Source organism: Oncorhynchus tshawytscha, linkage group LG06, assembly GCF_018296145.1.
Source record: "Oncorhynchus tshawytscha isolate Ot180627B linkage group LG06, Otsh_v2.0, whole genome shotgun sequence".
NCBI classification, from domain to species: Eukaryota; Metazoa; Chordata; class Actinopteri; order Salmoniformes; family Salmonidae; genus Oncorhynchus; species Oncorhynchus tshawytscha.
The window spans coordinates 17,322,153-17,345,558 of NC_056434.1; the positions used below are offsets into that span (position 1 = coordinate 17,322,153).

A 23,406-nucleotide genomic window follows, 5' to 3' on the forward strand; every position below is an offset into this window, starting at 1 on the left:
CATGTGACTCTGTTAAATTTTGTACTAAGCAGATATACCAGAAGGTTGCTGTTAATATTCATTAAATAAGATGATGTAAGGCAGGTATTCCCAAACTGGGGTACGAGTAATGCCATCCTGGGTATGCCAAATATAAATATGATTCACATTTTAAAAATAAAAAAATCTTTGTTTTCTTTTTTTTCTTCACATTTTCTAACAGTACATTTATATTTTCCAACGGGGCTATACATTTGGGTGAGTTTCTCTCTCTCGCCAGAGTAGCCTCATTTCACTGCCAAAAATAAAATGAAACCCTCTGGACTCTGCCCTGGCTATGAACTCTTGCCCCTCCCCGACCTGCCTTTTGCCTACCCCTTGGATTATAATAAATATCAGAGTTCAGACCATCTGCCTCCTGTGTCTGCATCTGGATCTTGCCTTGTGTTGTTATACCCTGGTCTTATAAGAGCTCCTTGTTTACTTCCCACGAGCCGGGTTGTGACAAAAACACACTCATTCTTATGTTTAATAAATGTATTGTATAGTTTGGCAGGCTTACAATGATGGCAAAAAACAACATTTGAGAGTGCGCTGACCCTCGTGCTAGTACCCCAGGTCATCTTAGGTTTCTTTACATACAGCCGACAAGAACTACTGAATATAAGATCAGCGTCAACTCACCATCAGTACGACCAAGAATATGTTTTTCGCGATGCGGATCCTGAGTTCTGCCTTACAACCAGTGTAACCGAGTGGATCACATGCAGCGACCAAAAAAAAAACGACTCAGAAAAAGAGGGAAACGAAGCGGTCTTCTGGTCAGACTCCGGAGACGGGCACATCGTGCACCACTCCCCAGCATTCTTCTTGCCAATGTCCAGTCTCTTGACAACAAGGTTGATGAAATCCGAGCAAGGGTAGCATTCCAGAGGGACATCAGAGACTGTAACGTTCTCTGCTTCACGGAAACATGGCTCACTGGAGAGACGCAATCCGAAGCGGTGCAGCCAGCGGGTTTCTCCACGCATCGCGCCGACAGAAACAAACATCTCTCTGGTAAGAAGACGGGCGGGGGCGTATGCCTTATGGCCAACGTGACATGGTGTGATGAAGGAAACATACAGGAACTCAAATCCTTCTGTTCACCTGATTTAGAATTCCTCACAATCAAATGTAGACCGCATTATCTACCAAGAGAATTCTCTTCGATTATAATCACAGCCGTATATATCCCCCAAGCAGACACATCGATGGCTCTGAACGAACTTTATTTAACTCTCTGCAAACTGGAAACGATTTATCCGGAGGCTGCATTCATTGTAGCTGGGGATTTTAACAAGGCTAATCTGAAAACAAGACTCCTAAATTTTATCAGCATATTGATTGCGCAACCAGGGGTGGAAAGACCCTGGATCATTGTTACTCTAACTTCCGCGACGCATATAAGGCCCTGCCCCGCCCCCTTTCGGAAAAGCTGACCACGACTCCATTTTGTTGATCCCTGCCTACAGACAGAAACTAAAACAAGAAGCTCCCACGCTGAGGTCTGTCCAACGCTGGTCCGACCAAGCTGACTCCACACTCCAAGACTGCTTCCATCACGTGGACTGGGAGATGTTTCGTATTGCGTCAGACAACAACATTGACGAATACGCTGATACGGTGTGCGAGTTCATTAGAACGTGCGTTGAAGATGTCGTTCCCATAGCAACGATTAAAACATTCCCTAACCAGAAACCGTGGATTGATGGCAGCATTCGTGTGAAACTGAAGGCACGAACCACTGCTTTTAATCAGGGCAAGGTGTCTGGTAACATGACTGAATACAAACAGTGCAGCTATTCCCTCCGCAAGGCTATCAAACAAGCTAAGCGCCAGTACAGAGACAAAGTAGAATCTCAATTCAACGGCTCAGACACAAGAGGTATGTGGCAGGGTCTACAGTCAATCACGGACTACAGGAAGAAACCCAGCCCAGTCACGGACCAGGATGTCTTGCTCCCAGGCAGACTAAATAACTTTTTTGCCCGCTTTGAGGACAATACAGTGCCACTGACACGGCCTGCAACGGAATCATGCAGTCTCTCCTTCACTGCAGCCGAAGTGAGTAAGACATTTAAACGTGTTAACCCTCGCAAGGCTGCAGGCCCAGACGGCATCCCCAGCCGCGCCCTCAGAGCATGCGCAGACCAGCTGGCCGGTGTGTTTACGGACATATTCAACCAATCCCTATACCAGTCTGCTGTTCCCACATGCTTCAAGAGGGCCACCATTGTTCCTGTTCCCAAGAAAGCTAAGGTAACTGAGCTAAACGACTACCGCCCCGTAGCACTCACATCCGTCATCATGAAGTGCTTTGAGAGACTAGTCAAGGACCATATCACCTCCACCCTACCTGACACCCTTGACCCACTCCAATTTGCTTACCGCCCAAATAGGTCCACAGACGATGCAATCTCAACCACACTGCACACTGCCCTAACCCATCTGGACAAGAGGAATACCTATGTGAGAATGCTGTTCATCGACTACAGCTCGGCATTCAACACCATAGTACCCTCCAAGCTCGTCATCAAGCTCGAGACCCTGGGTCTCGACCCCGCCCTGTGCAACTGGGTACTGGACTTCCTGACGGGGCCCCCCAGGTGGTGAGGGTAGGCAACAACATCTCCTCCCCGCTGATCCTCAACACTGGGGCCCCACAAGGGTGCGTTCTGAGCCCCCTCCTGTACTCCCTGTTCACCCACGACTGCGTGGCCATGCACGCCTCCAACTCAATCATCAAGTTTGCGGACGACACAACAGTGGTAGGCTTGATTACCAACAACGACGAGACGGCCTACAGGGAGGAGGTGAGGGCCCTCGGAGTGTGGTGTCAGGAAAATAACCTCACACTCAACGTCAACAAAACTAAGGAGATGATTGTGGACTTCAGGAAACAGCAGAGGGAACACCCCCATCCACATCGATGGAACAGTAGTGGAGAGGGTAGCAAGTTTTAAGTTCCTCGGCATACACATCACAGACAAACTGAATTGGTCCACTCACACAGACAGCATCGTGAGGAAGGCGCAGCAGCGCCTCTTCAACCTCAGGAGGCTGAAGAAATTCGGCTTGTCACCAAAAGCACTCACAAACTTCTACAGATGCACAATCGAGAGCATCCTGGCGGGCTGTATCACCGCCTGGTATGGCAACTGCACCGCCCTCAACCGTAAGGCTCTCCAGAGGGTAGTGAGGTCTGCACAACGCATCACCGGGGGCAAACTACCTGCCCTCCAGGACACCTACACCACCCGATGCTACAGGAAGGCCATAAAGATCATCAAGGACATCAACCACCCGAGCCACTGCCTGTTCACCCCGCTGTCATCCAGAAGGCGAGGTCAGTACAGGTGCATCAAAGCTGGGACCGAGAGACTGAAAAACAGCTTCTATCTCAAGGCCATCAGACTGTTAAACAGCCACCACTAACATTGAGTGGCTACTGCCAACACACTGTCAATGACACTGACTCTACTCCAGCCACTTTAATCATGGGAATTGATGGGAAATTATGTAAATATATCACTAGCCACTTTAAACAATGCTACCTTATATAATGTTACTTACCCTACATTGTTCATCTCATATGCATACGTTGATACTGTACTCTATATCATTGACTGCATCCTTATGTAATACATGTATCACTAGCCACTTTAACTATGCCACTTGGTTTACATACTTATCTCATATGTATATACTGTACTCGATATCATCTACTGTATCTTGCCTATGCTGCTCTGTACCATCACTCATTCATATATCCTTATGTACATATTCTTTATCCCCTTACACTGTTATAAGACAGTAGTTTTTTTGGAATTGTTAGTTAGATTACTTGCTCGTTATTACTGCATTGTCGGAACTAGAAGCACAAGCATTTCGCTACACTCGCATTAACATCTGCTAACCATGTGTATGTGACAAATAAAATTTGATTTGATTTGATTTGATTTTGATTTAGAGGGGGTATGCAGCTGGACGTTGAATGTTTGAAGGGGTACGGGACTAAAAAGTTTGGCAGACATTGATGTAAGGTATTCTTCTGTCAAACATGATCAAGCCATAAATATGAAATTTAGTTTAAATAGTATTTCAAGCAATAACCATCCTGTCAGACATCAAGCCATCTTTTAATGCAAATTCATGTAATAACAAGACATATTATATTGTTTATACAATTTATCACCTGACACAGAACCATGTCTCTAATCTGTGTCAGAGAATAAAATAGGTCTGACTGTCTGTATAGTCTACGGGCCAGACCAGAGCCTTCTGTTGCAATAAAGGGCTCTCATGGCCATAACTACATATGGACTACATCCGGATTTTGTTATTTTTTTCTAATTTGAAAAATGAATGAATAGTGCAAAATATAAATTTTGTAAACAAAATCAATTACGTGTCAACATCTAAATATTGCTCCCAGCATTGATCAAAGCTCAGAACACTTATATTCTCGATCTGACAGTTCTAATCACACTTGCCTTCTTTGCGAACGAGTGGAATCATGAACACTGTTTGTTCTTTATGTTCGCCCGGATTGGCTTTTTTTAGCAGCACATTCACCCAGTGGCACATATTCATGGATGACAAGGTTTCCTCAAGAAATGTACCAAGAGAAAAAGGAACTCTTTCGTCTCTGTGTTTTTATCATTTTACTTCTGTACCGCCTGGTACGGCAGCTGCACCGCCCGCAACCGCAGGGCACTCCAGAGGGTGGTGCGATCTGCCCAATGCATCACCGGGGGGCAAACTACCTGCCCTCCAGGACACCTACAGCACCCGATGTCACAGGAAGGCCAAAAAGATCATCAAGGACAACAACCACCCGAGCCACTACCTGTTCACCTCGCTTTCATCCAGAAGGCGAGGTCAGTACAGGTGCATCAAAGTTGGGACCGAGACACTGAAAAACATCTATCTCAAGGCCATCAGACTGTTAAATAGCCATTACTGGCACATTAGAGGATGCTGCCCTATATACATAGATTTTAAATCACTGGCCTCTCTAATAATGGAACACTAGTCACTTTAATAATGTTTACATATTTTGCATTACTCATCTCATATGTGTATACTGTATTCTATCCTATTCTACTTTATCTTAGTCAATGCCGCTGACACTGCTTGCCCAAATAATTCTATATTCTTAATTCCATTCCTTTACTTTAGATTTGTGTGTATTGTGTGTATTGTTGTGAAATTGTTAGATATTATTTGTTAGATATTACTGTACTGTTGAAGCTAGAAACACAAGGATTTTATCTACACCCGCAATAACATCTGCTAAACATGCGTATGTGACAAATAAAAATAGTCTCACCAGAGAAATACAACAGGTGTAGAACTTACAGTGAAATGCTTACTTACAGGATCTAACCAATAGTGCAAAAAAGATATTAGGTGAACAATAGTTAGGTAAAGAAATAAAACAGCAGTAAAAAGACAGGCTATATACAGTAGCGAGGCTACATACAGACACCGGTTAGTCAGGTTTATTGAGGTAGTATGTACATGTAGATATGGTTAAAGTGATTATGCATATATGATGAACAGAGAGTAGCAGTAGCATAAAAGAGGGGGTTGGCGTTGGCGGGTGGGAAACAATGCAGGTCTCTCCAGAGATGTTCGATCGGGTTTAAGTCTGGGCTCGGGCTTGGACATTCAGAGACTTGTCCCGAAGCCACTCCTGCATTGTCTTGGCTGTGTGCTAAGGGTCGTAGTCCTGTTGGAGGGTGAACATTTGCCCCAGTCTGAGGTCCTGAGCGCTCTGGAGCAGGTTTTCATCAAGGATCTCCCTGTACTTCCCTCCAGATGTGACACTAGGCATTCAGGACAAAGAGTTCAATCTTGGTTTCATCAGACCAGAGAATCTTCATCAGATCAGTCACTGTCAGTCATTTTTAGTTTTGAGTCAGTCTCTACCGGACAAAGTCATGTTAGGATACATCAGTTATCCTGTTAGAGCTTTTGTGTCGAATCCACTGCGCTGCTTCAGGTGGAACATTTATGGTCATGTTGCAGCAGTGTGTCGGAGGGAGATTCCAAGATGTGGGACTTGTGCAGAAGGGCATGGGACAGAGGATTGTGTAGTTTCGGTGGATAAAGTTGTGTGTGTCAACTGTAGGGGTGCCCGTGTTGCTGGGGTTCGGAAGTGCTAGAGGCAGGTTGAAGTGGCCAGAGTCAGAGTATAGTGCAGAAGGTGTCATATGCTGGGTTAAGGGTGGGAGATCCTGAGAGGATCCCACTGAGTAGTGGATTTAAGCCAGCAGAGGGATAGAACAACGAGTGATATATGCTTCATTATAAACTGGGTGGTTGAAGCCCTGAACGCTGATTGGCTTAAAGCCATGGTATATCAGACAGTATACCATGGGTATGACAAAACATTTATTTGTATTCTTCTAATTACGTTGATAACCAGTTTATAATAGCAATAAGGGACCTCGGGGGTTTGTGGTATATCGCCAATATACCACGGCTAAGGACTATATACAGGCACGCCACAACATAAGAACGGCCCTTAGCCGTGGCATATTGGCCATATACCACACCCCCTCGAGCCTTATTGCTTACATATGGTTGGCTTCTTAGTGTTCATAGCAATGGTTATCAACTGTACTGCAGAAATGGAACGTAAATCACAGAAAATTTATGTTGTGGTGGCAGCTGCAGAGAAGTATTTGGGTATATGAGATTTGACAGAAGAGTTACAGGGTGTGTTGTGGGGTGATGTCCCATCCTCCCAGGCCATTGGCATGGTGAAGGAGCAGATAGGGTCAAAGTAGTGGAATGGGGTAGTGGGTTTTTAATGAGTGTAGGTGGCAGCTGCAGAGAAGTACCTGGGTGTTTGAGATTTTACTGCAGATGAGTTCTAAGATGTTTTGAGATGTTCATTTTTTAAAAATAGTGTTATATAGGTGTAGGGTTGGTTGGGTGTGCAATTTTTTTAAACAATTGTTCCCCTTTTATATCACTAATGTAAGAGGATTGAACAAACACAGTAAGTGGGGGCATGCACAAACAAAATGTGCAAACGCCATGATACCAAAGAAGAAGGCAGTAATGTTGAAGGGTTATGCCCTGCTTACATTGTGACGTATTTCATTACGTCGTACGTCTACTTCATGCAATCTCATTCCACTACTGGACGGAGAGCATAGGATAGGGTTCACAACACAGTACAAGATGGAGGAGAGCCTAGTCTCTCATTAGAGATTGCATTTATAAATGTCAGAATTCAACTTTTGTCCAAACCACACCATAATCCTGCGTTGTTAGACAGTTAGACAACAGGCTACCATTAGACCACGCACTTCACGTGAGAATTCCTACCACAAAATCTACCACTGTTCACACAGCAGGAATATGGTGCGGTTTGTACAAAAGTTGGATTTTGACATTTATTTTAAATGTTTTTTTTTTTTATTGAGCCTTTATTTAACTAGACAAGTCAGTTAAGAACAAATAATTTTTTACAATGATGGCCTACCGGGGAACAGTGGGTTAACTGCCTTATTCAGAATGACAGATTTTTACCTTGTCAGCTCAGGGATTCGATCCAGCAACCTTTCGGTTACATGCCGCCTCAATAAATTGATAGCGAATGATACATTTAATTTTAGGTCTGGTAAATAGAGTTCCAAGAGGTTATACATATGCTTTTGTTCACAGGAAAAAAATGTTGGTGAAGCCAGACGGTTATATTGTGGTATGGTTATTTTCAGTCGCAAACCACCACCATGCACAACTCAGGGATTCCAACCAATACAAAGACTCCTGATTTTGTGCCCCAAGGCTATCAAAATGCAAACAATACAGTTCTAAAAATGTAATGTTTTCATTTGTTGTTGATGCTACGTGTTAATGTGAATAATTTATCATATTTCCCCCTGTATAACGTTACAATTGTACAGCTAATAGGCAGTAGCAACAACACAACTTCAGATAAATATAACACATTCACCTATCCAGTGGTGTAGTGGTGCCTGGAGAAGTGGGTATACTCTAATTATGCCCAAATATTTACAAACGGCTCACCAGGTGAAGGAAAGGCCCCCTGTGTCAAAAATTCTATGAGAAACAGGGACAGTGACCTACAATTATAAATCCCATATTGGTCTTTCACAGTCAGGCCAAACCAAGCTGTACTGTGCAAATAGTCTAATAGTAGGCCTTCTTTTGAAACAGATACATTCAGAGTTTTCCATTTTTTTTCAGGTTTTTGATCTCCAAGTCACTTTTTTGATAGTAAAACAACAATATTGGATGTTGTAAGTCTATAACCATGCTTAACCACATCAGGAGACCACACAAAAAAAGTGAGTGTAGTTACCCTTTAATTAAAGTGTGCAGCCACTTAGCACTGTTGTTTGGTTAGAGGTGCTTCTGTAGCACATGAAATAGAATTAGCAAAACAAATGGTCACTGGATTGATTGAAATAATCACGATATCATTCTGCCATTTAGCAGTGGTGTAAAATATTTTGGTAAAAATACTTGAAAGTACTACTGGGGGCAGCATTTTCACTTTTGGATGAAAGGCATGCCCAGAGTAAACTGCTTCCTACTCTTTCCCAGATGGGAATATATACATATTATTATTACTGGTGGATAGAAAACACTCTGAAGTTTCTAAAACTGTTTGAATTATGTCTGTGAGTATAATAGAACTCACATGGCAGACAAAAACCTGAGAAGAAATCCAAACAGGAAGTGAGAACTAGATTTTGAAAACAGTGCCATTTGAAGTCCATTTTAGATATGGATGTTTATGCACTTCCTAGGGCTTCCACAAGATGTCACCGTCTTTAGATTCTGGTTGTAGGATTCTACTATAAAGGAGGGGCTCATAATAGCTCTTTGAGTGAGTGGTCTGGCAGAAAGCCTCGGTCTCATTGCACGAGGTCACGAGAGAGTGTTCTTCCGTTCCAATGCATTTCTTCAGACAATTAAATTCTCCGGTTGGAACCTTATTGCTGATTAATGTTTAAAACATCCTAAATATAGATTGCATACATCATTTGACTTGTTTCTACGACCTGTAACGGAACTTTTTGAGTTTTTGTCTGGAGGAATTGCTCGTGCTTTTTGAGGATGAATGCTGGGCTGAACAAGCTATCAACAAGTGGCTAAATGATGGGCTTTATGGAACAAATCAGTCATTTATTGTTGAACTGGGATTCCTGGAACTGCCTTCTGATGAAGATATTCAAAGGTAAGTGAATATTTATAGTGTTTTTTTTGTAGCTTCTGGTGACGCCAAAATGGCGGCTATTTCTTTGTGTTCTGAGCTCTGTTCTCAGATTATTATTTTTCAGTAAAGTTTTTTTGAAATCTGACACAGCGGTTGCATAGAGGATACGTTTATCTTTAATTCTGTGAATAACACTTGCATCTTTTATCAATGTTTATTGTGAGTATTTCTGCATGTTTTGGAATCAAAACATTACTGCACATAACGCGGCAATGTAAACTGAGATTTTTTTATATATATATATATATATGTGCACATTATCGAACAAAACACACAATACATGTATAACATGATGTCCTATGAGTGTCATCTGATTGAGATAATCAAAGGTTAGTGATTCATTTTTATCTATATTTCTGCTTTTGTGACTCTATCCTTGTCTGTGAAAAATGTCTGTGTGTGTTTTTGAATTTGGTGGTGATCTAACATAAATATATGTTGTGTTTTCGCTGTAAAACATTTTTAAAAATCGGACACGATGGGTAGATTAACAAGATGCTTATCTTTCATTTGCTGTACTGGACTTGTTAATGTGTGAAAGTTAAATATTTCTAAAGAATATTTTTTGAATTTCCCGTGCCATCTTTAAAGCTGAATGGGAGAGGGGGTTCCCTTTAGGCGACTCCTTGCCATAATTAAGTTGTTTTTTGTGGTATCTGTACTTTGCTATTTATATTTTTGCCAACTTTTACTTCACTACATTCCTAAAGATAATTATGAACTTTTAACTCCATACATAGTTCCTGACACCTAAAACTACTCATTACATTTTGAATGGTTAGCAGGACAGAAATATTTTCTAATTCACACACTCAAGAGAACATCTCTGGTCATGCCTACTGCCTCTGATCTGGCAGACTCACTAAACACATGCTTCGTTGGAGCATGCCCCTGGCTATCCGTAAATGTAAAAAACAAGAAAAGGGTCTGGTTTGTTTAATATAAGGAATCTGAATTTGAAAAGATGTATACTTTTAATACGTAAGTATTTAGCAAATACATTTACTTTTGATACTTAAGTATATTTAAAACCAAATACTTTTAGACTGTTACTCAAGTAGTATTTTACTGGGTGACTTTCACTTTTACTTGTGTCATTTTCTATTAAGGTATCTTTACTTTTACTCAAGTATGACAATTGGGTACTTTTTCCACCACTGCCATTTAGGCATATGCTAAGAGCCGGCTCTTGTAGGTGAACGTTGGGAGCCGGCTCGCATATCAGAAGAGGCAAATCTATTTATAAAAAAATTAAGATATGAATAATCAAAAGATTTAAATAAATAAAATTAACTATTTCAAAGAAGAAAAAAAATAAATAATAATAATAATATAGGCCTAAATGCACAAGTGCACACACATTCATCCTGACTGTTGTGCTCAGACTAACAGACTCACCTGTTGTTCCTGTCAGACACGCAGTGTCAACCAATGAACTAAAGATGCATGTGGGAGGGCAAAGCCAACTCACTCACATTCACACACTTAGCAGCCGAGAAGAGAGAGTAACGACAGCTGTGAAAACAACAGCTGGAAAATTAGTCGGAAGCACAGTAGCATTTGGATGCATTTTAATAATGTAGACAATGTTAGAGCACAGTGTAGAATTTGGCAAAACAAAATCTCATATAAAGCCGGTTCTACCCAAAACCTACACCGGCATATGCGAACTGTGCACCCAACTGTGAACTATAGTTGAGCTTTGAGAAACTAGCGGGCCTGCTAGTGATAGTGGTGGAGCCAGCACCTCCACATGTGGAGATGTATCCACTCACTCTAGTAGGCCTACTCCGTAACCCACAGTAACGCAGTCTTCTATGGACCAGTTTATACCAAAGTCTGTCTGTAGCAAAACAAGGCCACATTGATATCGCATTGGCTAAAATGACTGCCACCGATTTCCAGCCATTTTCGATCGTGGAGGACAGAGGTTTTAGAAATTATAGCAATAGTCTAAAACCAATGTACACAATTCCAAGCAGGAAAACCCTTTCAAAATCACTTATTCCACAACTATACGAGAGCACACAAGCTTCAGTGCGGGAAAGAGTCCAAAAGCTACTGCAGTTTGGCTTACCACTGACTGCTGGACATCAAGGGTAACCACTTCTTGTATGTCGGTTACATGTCACTTCATTGAAGATTTTTCGATGTCTAGCTGTCTTCTGGACTGCTTTGAGTTCAGCGACAGACACACCTCAGAGAACTTGGCAGAGGAACTGTTGAGAGTGGCCAGAGAATGCAGCTAACATAACCAAAGACATGAACATTTTAAAATGGATCCATCATCCATGTCTTACCCAAACAATCAACCTGATTGTAAGAGATCCTCTGAGCTGGTGGAAGAACAAGGCCTCTGTCTACCCGTGGTTTACTAAAGTCATGACAGGGAGACTCTGCATAGTGGCCACATCCGTTCCCTCTGAGAGGGTCTTCTCGAAAACTGGACAAATAATTACTGAGCGAAGAAACCGCATCAGCCCCTCAAGTGAGGCAGCTTGCATTTCTGAATGCAAATCTCTCATAAAAGCAAAATATGGTCAGCATTGCTGTGTGCTGCTGGTTATAACATGGCAATCAAGAAGAGAGAGAAAAGTGGGACCAGTTTTGCACATTGTTATTTATTTTTCTTTAATATGGTGCAATATTCTATTATTATGTTGTTCAGATTGTATTCGTTTTGAATTGTTACATTTATATGCACTTTGTTTATATATACATTACAAAAGTTATACTTTAAATGCACATGTGTAATAGCATCCTTCTTTTTTACATTTTATTCAATTTGTGAGATGCTGCAGTTTTGCAAATTGTTATTTATATTTCTTTGATATGGTGCAATATTCTATTATGCTGTTCAGATTGTATTCATTTTGAATGGTTACATTTATATGCACATTGTTTATATACATTAAAAAGTTATACTGTAGCAACCCGCACAGACAGCTGTGTGTTATGTGTTAGGCTAGTAGGTGGTTGTGTTGTACTCACCAGTACCCAGTGTTCGCGGGGTCTGACATGCCAATCAACCTGCTATCTGCCAATCACGGGAATGCCTGGAATGTTCTGATGCCGGGCATCCTGGCGGTTGGCGGAGTGGCGTGGAGGGGGGTTGGGCAGGGGGGATGGAGCATTGGAAGTTAAGACCAGGTTTAGCCTTTGTTCTCTCTCTTACGTCTGGGCTTCACAAGAGAAGGTCATGATTGGATTGTGGGTTATCTTTCATTTATTTGGCGTGGGCTACGGCCAAACAGTAGCCTGTGTAAAGTTGGTTTAATAAACAGTCAATTCGTAAACTCAACCCTCTGTCTGGACAATTGTTCCTTTATGATCTAGTCAGGTCATTACATTGGTGTCAGAAGTAAAAACGTTGATAAAAGTTAGCCAGCTAGGTAGCTAACTTCTGTGGCTAGCTACCGTAGGTGAGAACGGGGGTTGAAAATGCTTTGAGGGAATCCGAAAGTGAAGGTGGAGGTAGGGGACAATTATGGCCAAGGAGGTGCGTGTGCATGGACGTCGGAGGATCTGGCTGAGGAGACCGCCAGGGCGTCGGAGCCCAGAGGCCGCTTGAGGGTGGACGTTAGAGTGATGGCGGCTGAAGTGGGCATGAGTCCTTTATCGACTGTGTTTCCCGCGGATTCGGTTGGGCGGACCTAGGGGTGACGTCGACGCGGCGGGACGAGGAATCTGGGGCTCGGGATGTAAACAAACATGGCAGCTCCCAGTTCCCGGCTGCGTCCGTATCTGTTAAGACACCGAAGTCCTCCGGTAAGGCGGATTGGGAAGCTTTTCATGCTCAGTTTGAACTGTTAGCTCATTTTAGGGGGTGGTCGGATGATGCTCTGGCCTGTTTGATATTGATTAGCCCCGGGGACAGACATGATTATGGTGCTTTAGTGGGAGCACTGGGGAGGCGCTATGGACAGTGTGTACAGCCCGGGCTGCTGCGCTCTGAACTGAGTAATAGATGCAGGCAGCCTGGAGAGCCTCTACGGGTGCTAGCTAATGACATTGAGAGCCTCTCTCGGCGGGCATATGCTCACATGCCCCCCTCAGTGCAGAGCGAGCTAGTACGGGACCAGTTCATACAGACGCTCTCTCCTACGGAGCTGCGCATACAGACCCAGCTGCCTCATCCTGAGTCATTGCAGATAGCCTTGGAGATGGCTTTGGAGAGGGAGCTGGTGTGGGCTTCAGCTGGGGCTTTGGTGGGGGTGCAGGGAGACAGACCCTCTGTGCGAGCTGGGGGGCAGAGCAGCCCGGAGACGGAAAAGCCTGCATGGGTGGCTGAAATGACAGAACTCATTCGTGCTGTGTCGCTACAGGCAGCACAAAACACACACCCTGGTCCCAGGTTCTGCTGGGGGTGTGGCCAGCCAGGCCATCTGCGCCGAGGTTGCCCCATGCACCCCAGAGCTCAGGGAAACGGCTCGGGGTCCGAAAAGACCGGGTAGTGCGGACCCCTTGCTTTCTATCCCAAACACCATCTTGTTCAGGAGGAGCCCACCGGCACAGATGGCGAAGCAAGGCTCCACCTCCCCCAGAAGCAGACGAGGGCAAGCGGATGGAGCCTGTTGTTGTGGTGGGCCGGACCTGTGTTGGGGACTTTTGTCATGTCACTGTGGAGTGGGTGCCCTGCTCTGCCCTGGTGGACACTGGGTCCACAGTAACCCTGGTGAGGCCAGATATTGTGCCAGGTTGAACTCAGTGTGAGCCCACAACTGTGCAGCTCCGCACAGTCACAGGTGAGCTGGCACCCATGACAGTAGGGGGCAGGTCTGTGCGTCATCCTGTGTGGGTGGCGGCTGTGCAGGACCCTTGTATACTGGGGTTGGACTTTCTTAGGAGCACAGGCTGCCAGTTAGACCTAAATGGGGGCACACTGAGCTTCCAGGGAGGGCCGGCACTCACCATGGCCCCCCCTAATGTCACATTCATGCAACCCAACAAACCCTTTACTCCAACAGTTAAAGCAGCAGAGACTCACTCATCAGCTGTGTGTTACATTCCCCCAGTTACATCCACAACACATCTCTCCGTGAGTCCGGGCTGCGCCCCCCCAGTCCAGCTACCCCAGATGGGAGAGGAGAGGACACTGTCTGCAGTGAGGGAGATATGGGGGAGGAACTGTGTTGGTCTTGACACCGAGCAGCAGGAACGGTTGTGGCAGTTGCTGTTTGAATTCAGAGACAGCTTTGCGCTGAGTGAGGAAGAGGTGGATCAGACTCATCTGGTGCAGCATGAGATTGACACAGGTGATGCTCGACCCATCAAGATGCATCCCGCCGTATCCCGCTGGCACGCCAGGAGGCGGCAGACAAGGCTGTGTTGGAGATGCAGCGGGCACACTTCATCGAGCCCTCTGACAGCTCCTGGGCGGCGCCAGTCGTCATGGTTCCTAAGAAGGGGGGCAAGCTGAGGTTCTGTGTGGACTACAGGTGGCTGAATGAGGTAACCAGGAAGGACTCATACCCCATACCACGTATCGATGAGTCGCTGGACCTAGTTAGGGGGTCCTCCTGGTTTTCCTCACTACACCTCCACAGTGGCTACTGGCAGGTACCCCTCTCCCCAGAGGCCAGAGCCAAAACTGCATTCTCCACTAACAGAGGACACTGACAGTTCAAGATCATGTGCTATCACAGACAAACTGAATTGGTCCACCCACACAGACAGCATCGTGAAGAAGGCGCAGCAGCGCCTCTTCAACCTCAGGAGGCTGAAGAAATTCGGCTTGTCACCAAAAGCACTCACAAACTTCTACAGATGCACAATCGAGAGCATCCTGTCGGGCTGTATCACCGCCTGGTACGGCAACTGCTCCGCCCACAACCGCAAGGCTCTCCAGAGGGTGGTGAGGTCTGCACAACGCATCACCGGGGGCAAACTACCTGCCCTCCAGGACACCTACACCACCCGATGTCACAGGAAGGCCATAAAGATCATCAAGGACAACAACCACCCGAGCCACTGCCTGTTCTCCCCGCTATCATACAGAAGGCGAGGTCAATACAGGTGCATCAAAGCTGGGACGGAGAGACTGAAAAACAGCTTCTATCTCAAGGCCATCAGACTGTTAAACAGCCACCACTAACATTGAGTGGCTGCTGCCAACACACTGACTCAACTCCAGCCACTTTAATAATGGGAATTGATGGGAAATGATGTAAAATATATCACTAGCCACTTTAAACAATGCTACCTAATATAATGTTTACATACCCTACATTATTCATCTCATATGTATACGTATATACTGTACTCTATATCATCTACTGCATCTTTATGTAATACATGTATCACTAGCCACTTTAACTATGCCACTTTGTTTACATACTCATCTCATATGTACAGTGCCTTGCGAAAGTATTCGGCCCCCTTGAACTTTGCGACCTTTTGCCACATTTCAGGCTTTAAACATAAAGATATAAAACTGTATTTTTTTGTGAAGAATCAACAACAAGTGGGACACAATCATGAAGTGGAACGACATTTATTGGATATTTCAAACTTTTTTAACAAATCAAAAACTGAAAAATTGGGCATGCAAAATTATTCAGCCCCCTTAAGTTAATACTTTGTAGCGCCACCTTTTACTGCGATTACAGCTGTAAGTCGCTTGGGGTATGTCTCTATCAGTTTTGCACATCGAGAGACTGAATTTTTTTCCCATTCCTCCTTGCAAAACAGCTCGAGCTCAGTGAGGTTGGATGGAGAGCATTTGTGAACAGCAGTTTTCAGTTCTTTCCACAGATTCTCGATTGGATTCAGGTCTGGACTTTGACTTGGCCATTCTAACACCTGGATATGTTTATTTTTGAACCATTCCATTGTAGATGTTGCTTTATGTTTTGGATCATTGTCTTGTTGGAAGACAAATCTCCATCCCAGTCTCAGGTCTTTTGCAGACTCCATCAGGTTTTCTTCCAGAATGGTCCTGTATTTGGCTCCATCCATCTTCCCATCAATTTTAACCATCTTCCCTGTCCCTGCTGAAGAAAAGCAGGCCCAAACCATGATGCTGCCACCACCATGTTTGACAGTGGGGATGGTGTGTTCAGGGTGATGAGCTGTGTTGCTTTTACGCCAAACATAACGTTTTGCATTGTTGCCAAAAAGTTCAATTTTGGTTTCATCTGACCAGAGCACCTTCTTCCACATGTTTGGTGTGTCTCCCAGGTGGCTTGTGGCAAACTTTAAACAACACTTTTTATGGATATCTTTAAGAAATGGCTTTCTTCTTGCCACTCTTCCATAAAGGCCAGATTTGTGCAATATACGACTGATTGTTGTCCTATGGACAGAGTCTCCCACCTCAGCTGTAGATCTCTGCAGTTCATCCAGAGTGATCATGGGCCTCTTGGCTGCATCTCTGATCAGTCTTCTCCTTGTATGAGCTGAAAGTTTAGAGGGATGGCCAGGTCTTGGTAGATTTGCAGTGGTCTGATACTCCTTCCATTTCAATATTATCGCTTGCACAGTGCTCCTTGGGATGTTTAAAGCTTGGGAAATCTTTTTGTATCCAAATCCGGCTTTAAACTTCTTCACAACAGTATCTCGGACCTGCCTGGTGTGTTCCTTGTTCTTCATGATGCTCTCTGCGCTTTTAACGGACCTCTGAGACTATCACAGTGCAGGTGCATTTATACGGAGACTTGATTACACACAGGTGGATTGTATTTATCATCATTAGTCATTTAGGTCAACATTGGATCATTCAGAGATCCTCACTGAACTTCTGGAGAGAGTTTGCTGCACTGAAAGTAAAGGGGCTGAATAATTTTGCACGCCCAATTTTTCAGTTTTTGATTTGTTAAAAAAGTTTGAAATATCCAATAAATGTCGTTCCACTTCATGATTGTGTCCCACTTGTTGTTGATTGTTCACAAAAAAATACAGTTTTATATCTTTATGTTTGAAGCCTGAAATGTGGCAAAAGGTCGCAAAGTTCAAGGGGGCCGAATACTTTCGCAAGGCACTGTATATACTGCACTCAATACCATCTACTGTATCTTGCCTATGCCGCACCAGCACCATGGAGGACAAGGTGGGGGCTGTCAGAGACTGGCCCACCCCCACGACCAGCGTCAGCTGAAGAGCTTCCTGGGCCTGGCCTCGTACTACAGGAGGTTTGTATGGGGCTTCTCAAGCGTCGCTGCTCCCCTGAACCGCCTGCTGCCGAAGGACAAGGCTTTCACTTGGACCGTGGAGTGTGAGGAGGCGTTCAACACCCTCAAACGTGCACTGATCGAGGCCCCCGTGATCGCCCCCCCTGACCTCACCTTGCCCTTTATCCTGGACACAGACGCGAGCAATGTGGGCATGGGTGGGGTGCTGGCCCAGGTGGGGCCAGAGGGGGAGAGAGTGGTGGCGTACTTCAGCAAAACATTTGACAAACATGAGCGCCACTACTGTGTCACCTGGTGGGAGCTCTTGGCTATTGTGGCCTCCGTCAAACACTTCAAGTACTACCTGGGTGGCCTGCGCTTTACTGTAAGGACTGACCACTCTGCTCTCCAGTGGCTCATGTCGTTCAGAGAGCCAGAGGGGCAGGTGGCAGGCTGATTGGAGGAGCTTCAGCCGTATGACTTCGCAGTGGTGCACAGGGCAGGGGCACGCCACTCCCAACGCCGCCGCCATGTCACGTTGGCCCTGTACTGCAGACGGCTGCCTCCACTGTGAGCGGAGAGAGGGACGGGAGAGAGAGCTGTGTGCAGAAGAGGGGGTCTGTGCCATAGTGTGTTGGGCGAGCGGCCTGTCTGCTGTGAGCTGCAGACTGTCGACGTGGCTGAATGGGGGCATCAGCAGGGACGGGACACAGACCTACAGCCAGTGCTACAGTGGGTAGAGGCGTAGGTGAGGCCACCATGGGAAGAGGTGACAGCGCTCTCACTTGCGACCAAAGGGTTGTGGTCAAAGTTTGAGAGACTGCGGCTGGCTGATGGCGTGCTGCAGCAGGCATGGAAGGAGTCAGCTATGGGAGAGGAGAGATGGTAGGTGGTGGTCCCAAAAGCATTGTGGGAGGCTGTGCTCCAGAGTACTCATGGGGGGGTGGGGACTGGACACTATGGGGTCACAAAAACACTCCGCCGCCTCCGTCAGGGCTTTTACTGGGGGCAGCACAAGAGGGATGTGGAGGATTTTTGTCACCGCTGTGACCACTGCACAGCGAGAAAGGGCCCCCCAGGCCGCTCTCATGCTCATCTCCAACAGTTCCCAGTGGGGGCTCCCATGGAGAGGGTGGGAGTGGATGTAGTTGGGCCGTTCCCCACCACAGACAGTGGAAACCGGGTGCTCACGGCCATGGACTATTTCACAAAATGGCCCGAGGCCTATGCTCTGCCTGACCAGGAGGCAGAGACCATTGTTGACGCCCTTACAGCGGGGATGTTCAGCATGTTTGGAGCTGCAGAGTCCATCCACAGCGACCAAGGCAGAAACTTTGAGTCCTGTGTGTTTGCCACCATGTGTGAGAGGCTGGGTATGCACAAGACCCCCACTACTCCTCTCCATCCTCAAAGTGATAGCCTTGTGGAGCGTTTCAACAAAACGCTTGGACAGCAGCTGGCCATCGTCTCTTCCAAACACCAGTGTGACTGGGACAAGCACCTGCCTATGGTCCTCATGGCATGCCGCTCCGCTGTCCAAGACTCCACCTCCTGCACGCCTGCTCATGCTGGAGAGAGAGATCCGCACCCCTGCGGAGATGGCGTTTGGTCGGCCCCTGGATAGCCCTCATGTTCCCCCGGGGCCGGAGTATGCCCGGAGACTTCAGGACCACCTGGAGACAGCCCACACCTTCACCAGAGAGCAGCTGGTGAATGCAGGTGTGAGGCAGAAGAGGAACTATGACGTGCACACCCGGGGAAGGCACTTGGACAGATGCCCCAAGTTGGACAGTCACTGGTTGGGACCCTGCAGTGTCCTGGAGAGGGTAGGGGAGGTTGTTTACCGGGTGCAGCTTCCTCCCAAGGGGAGAAAGGTGACACTGCACCGGGACAGGTTAGCCTCATACAGAGGGGCCTCTTCTCCCCAAACACCAGGAACCCCCACAATTCCCCTCTCTGGCAATGACATTCTCCAGGCACCCACCCCCAGGTGCCGCAGACAAGGCTCCAGACAGCCCACCCCCCCTGTCTCCCCCCCGTGTCACCGCGTGGTTTCCCCAGAGCCACGGACTGTATTACCCGATCCCGCTTCCTTGTCCCCCATATTCCTGCCTTCATCCCCTGGTTCCCAGAGGGGCACTCTGCGACCATCACGGCCACGCAGGCAAAGGAGACCTCCGGGTCGCTTCAGAGACTTTGTTTGTCCCCTCGGGGACGAAGGACTTTGTGGTGGGGGGGTTGTGTAGCGACCCGCACAGACAGCTGTGTGTTATGTGTTAGGCTAGTAGGTGGTTGTGTTGTACTTACCAGTACCCAGTGTTCGTGGGGTCCGACATGCCAATCAACCTGGTATCTGCCAATCACTTGAATGCCTGGAATGTTCTGATGCCGGGCATCCTGGAGGTTGGCGGAGTGGCGTGGAGGGGGGTTGGGCAGGGGGATGGAGCATTGGAAGTTAAGACCAGATTTAGCCTTTGTTCTCTCTCTTACGTCTGGGCTTCACAAGAGAAGGTCACGATTGGCTTGTGGGTTACCTTTCATTTATTTTGCGTGTACTACGACCAAACAGTAGCCTGTGTAAAGTTGGTTTAATAAACCGTCAATTTGTAAACTCAACCCTCTGTCTGGACAATTGTTCCTTTATGATCTAGTCAGGTCATTACAATACTTTAAATTCAAATGTTTAATATTTATTTATCATAACAAACCGATGCATTTTTAAATACATTGTGGTTAAGGTAGAGTATGATTTAATTTAATAATTTAATTATAATTGTTTTAACACCAATCATAGTCAAACTATCACAAACTGTTTGACTTGAAAAAATACAAAACATATTTTTTTTAAAGAGCCGTTTGGGAGCCAAAAGAGCCGGTTCTTTTTGTTGAGCTGAGCCGAACGAGTCGGCTCACTGAAAAGAGACGGAATGTCCGTCACTAATTTGACATGTGACTACAGCTTGTATTGAATTGTGGGTAGTATCAACCCCGCAAATGACCATGTTGTTCACTTGTTCCCTCGAGCTAAATCTAGGGCCGAGGGGCAACGTTAGAGCAGGTAGCCTAATGGTAAGAGCGTTGGACTAGTAACCGAAGGTTGGAAGATCGAAAGCCCCAGCTGACAAGGTACACATCTGTCGTTCTGCCCGTGAAAAAGGCAGTTAAACCCACTGTCATTGAAAATAAGTATTTGTTCTTAACGGATTTGCCTAGGTAAATAATAATAATGCACAATGGCAGCACATTCTGATTTCACCCCAGAACGGTAGGTGTCAGTAATGCCCATTGCCTGTCTTGAAAATAAAGTATTCTACCTTTGACAACAATGCTACAAAAATTATCCAGAGGCTCAGAAATCTTTTAATCGGGGGTAAGCCACAGCTAGATCTCATCACATTGTGTATTTAGTGCAAGTGTCACTTATTTCAAGTTGCCAACACATTTGAAGAGTTTGCAGCCTGTCGAACTGCCTAAGGACACAGCTAACGTTAGCTAGCCAGGTGGCTTGTTACTATAGTTTGCTGACATTGTATGTTGGAAATGAAAGACTCTTTAAAAGCAAGTTATTACTCTTAATTCACCTTATCAAATGTCCACAGCATGATCTGCAAGCAAAGCTACAGTTGTGTTACGGTGAGATTGCAAAGAGGTTAGTGGCAGCTCATTCATGTCTTTAATGTTTGATGATAGCTAAGAATCAATTTAGGCAGAACGTTTTCAGCAGGTTTTGCATGACACTCAGATGGGATGGGAGGGAAGGAAAGGATGGTGTTTGTACACTTTGTAAATGCCACAATCTTTGTTCCAATCTTTTCTGCAGGACCCTACCAAAACCCAAACTTCCTGTTGGGCCCAGCCACAAGTTTGCCTTCAATTACTATAAAGGCAGAGATGGGCGTAGAGAGTCTGCACCAGCAATGGTTGTGATGTCGTGTCAAAAGGCCTTGACTGCTTGCTAGGTGGTACATAATAAAGGCTATGACAGTGGAACAACTGTTGGGATTCCTTCTCTGGCAAACTGGGTGGAAGTTGAGTGCATATGACTACTTTACTGCAGTCCCGCTTAGATTAGACTGCATTAGTCTCTTGTGAAAAATGTCTCATACAGACACACTACTCACTCACACAGACAGACAGACAGACAGACTACTCACTCACACAGACAGACTACTCACACAGACTACTCTCCCTCACACACACACAGACTACTCACACACACAGACTACTCACTCACACACACTCCTCACTCACACACACACAGACTACTCACACACACACACACATACACTCACACACAGAGACTACTCACACACACTCCTCACTCTCACACACACAGACACACATATACACTCACACAGACTACTCACACACACACACGCAGACTACACACACACACACACGCAGACTACTCACTCACACACAGATGACTCACTCACTCACACAAACACACCTCTCACACACACACTACTCCCTTCATTGGCTCACACACTCTCGCATACAATCATCATATACGCTGCTGCTACTCTTATCATATATCCTGATGCGTAGTCATCTTACCCCTATACATAACCCTCCCCCTCCAGTATCCCTCCACATTGTAAATATGGTATTGGCACTGACCCTGTATATAGCTTACTTACTTTCTTGTGATCATATATCTTGTGTGTTTTTGTTCTATTTTACTTTATAGTATTACGGATATTGATTACTGGATTGTTGTAAGAAAGTCCTTTCACTGTACTTGTGCACTTGACAATACAACTTAACTTGCCTACACAGACACCTAATTCTGTAAATGGCCAATCAAGCAATATTTTTGGATCATAGTACATATGTTGGACAGTATTATACAATATCGGTGTGCATTTGATTTAGCTAGAGAATTAACTTTCTACTGTATCTTCTGAGTGATGTACCAACATTAACTTATGCTTTCATTCCCTTACAGCCAAGTCCTGGAGGTGCCAGCAAAGCGTCCAGTCACACCTGGAAATGTTCTCAGTGAGCTAACGCTGTCTACAGATCAGCCATACCCCTGAACAACATTGTTTTTTTCCTGACTTATTGTAGGTCTAACAGCAGAGCACGATGTTGCTATCACTATTGTTCAAATCTTGTAAAATATTAAATTGTTAATAAATTATGTAATGTTTGAAGAAATGTTTTGTAATGACCATGTTACTAGCATATTTACTTTGGGGGTCAATCACAGTTTTGGGTACCTGGTTAAAGGTAGACTCAGCGATATGGCGTAGATGCAGAAAGTAAACAGCATAGTGGGTCAATTTCCACAACAACTAAGAGCGTTGAAGCGCGAAGCTCAACTTCTCTGCTGTTTGGTGCCCTGGCTACCACACTGTGAACTGTGTTATGCGAACCCATGCACATGCGCAGATGCTGTGTGATAGCGAAGTGTTGCATCTAGCTCATCTCTCTCCAGTGCTGCTCGTGGCAACTTCATTTCAGTGAGTCTACCTTTAATATCCCCAAAGTAGCTCATCATTATCAGGAGTCGACTCAACCATTCATGCATGTAGTCTGCTGCATATTTTTCACTCCCCCAACCTATAGTACCAGCATGTTCTCTCATTGTGACAGCATCATGTTTTTTCCCCCTGTACTCTTGCTGGATTTATTTACATGATCAAGTGTAGCAACTTTGAACGTCCCAACTTTTGCCCCAAACAGCCCCAAATGAATTGTACTTTTTTTTGCACTTGTTCTGGCTTTGAAGTCAACATGATCTTAACTGTAACTATATTTTTCCTCAATGCCAAGTTAGCTCCTGCAAGCATCTGGGTTCTCTTAAATTGTTCAGTGGAAGGTGCAGAATAGGTTTGTTAGGACCAAACTCTGCAATATTACATGCGAATGGACCTTAAGGAAATTAATTGAGGATTGATTGAAGTGGCCACAAATAGATAATTGTTCTAACCTGACCCAGACTACATAGTCTGACATACTATAAAAGGCTTAAAGGGGTAATCCGCAGTTGAAACGATAACAAAGCAC

The 23,406-nt window shown here is 45.3% G+C and overlaps 1 long non-coding RNA gene across 2 annotated transcripts; it reads left to right on the top strand.

The window, feature by feature from the left end:
* The first annotated feature begins 9,185 nt into the window (after positions 1–9,185).
* Positions 9,186–22,537, top strand: LOC112252158. 2 transcript variants are annotated; one of them, XR_006083581.1, is made up of 3 exons: positions 9,186–9,247; positions 20,994–21,043; positions 21,215–21,565. It is a non-coding gene; the product is annotated as an uncharacterized LOC112252158 (long non-coding RNA). The 2 variants fall into 2 exon arrangements; XR_002953812.2 differs by lacking the exon at positions 9,186–9,247 and adding an exon at positions 22,343–22,537 and having other exon boundaries at positions 20,174–21,043; positions 21,215–21,422.
* Positions 22,538–23,406: the final 869 nt, after the last annotated feature.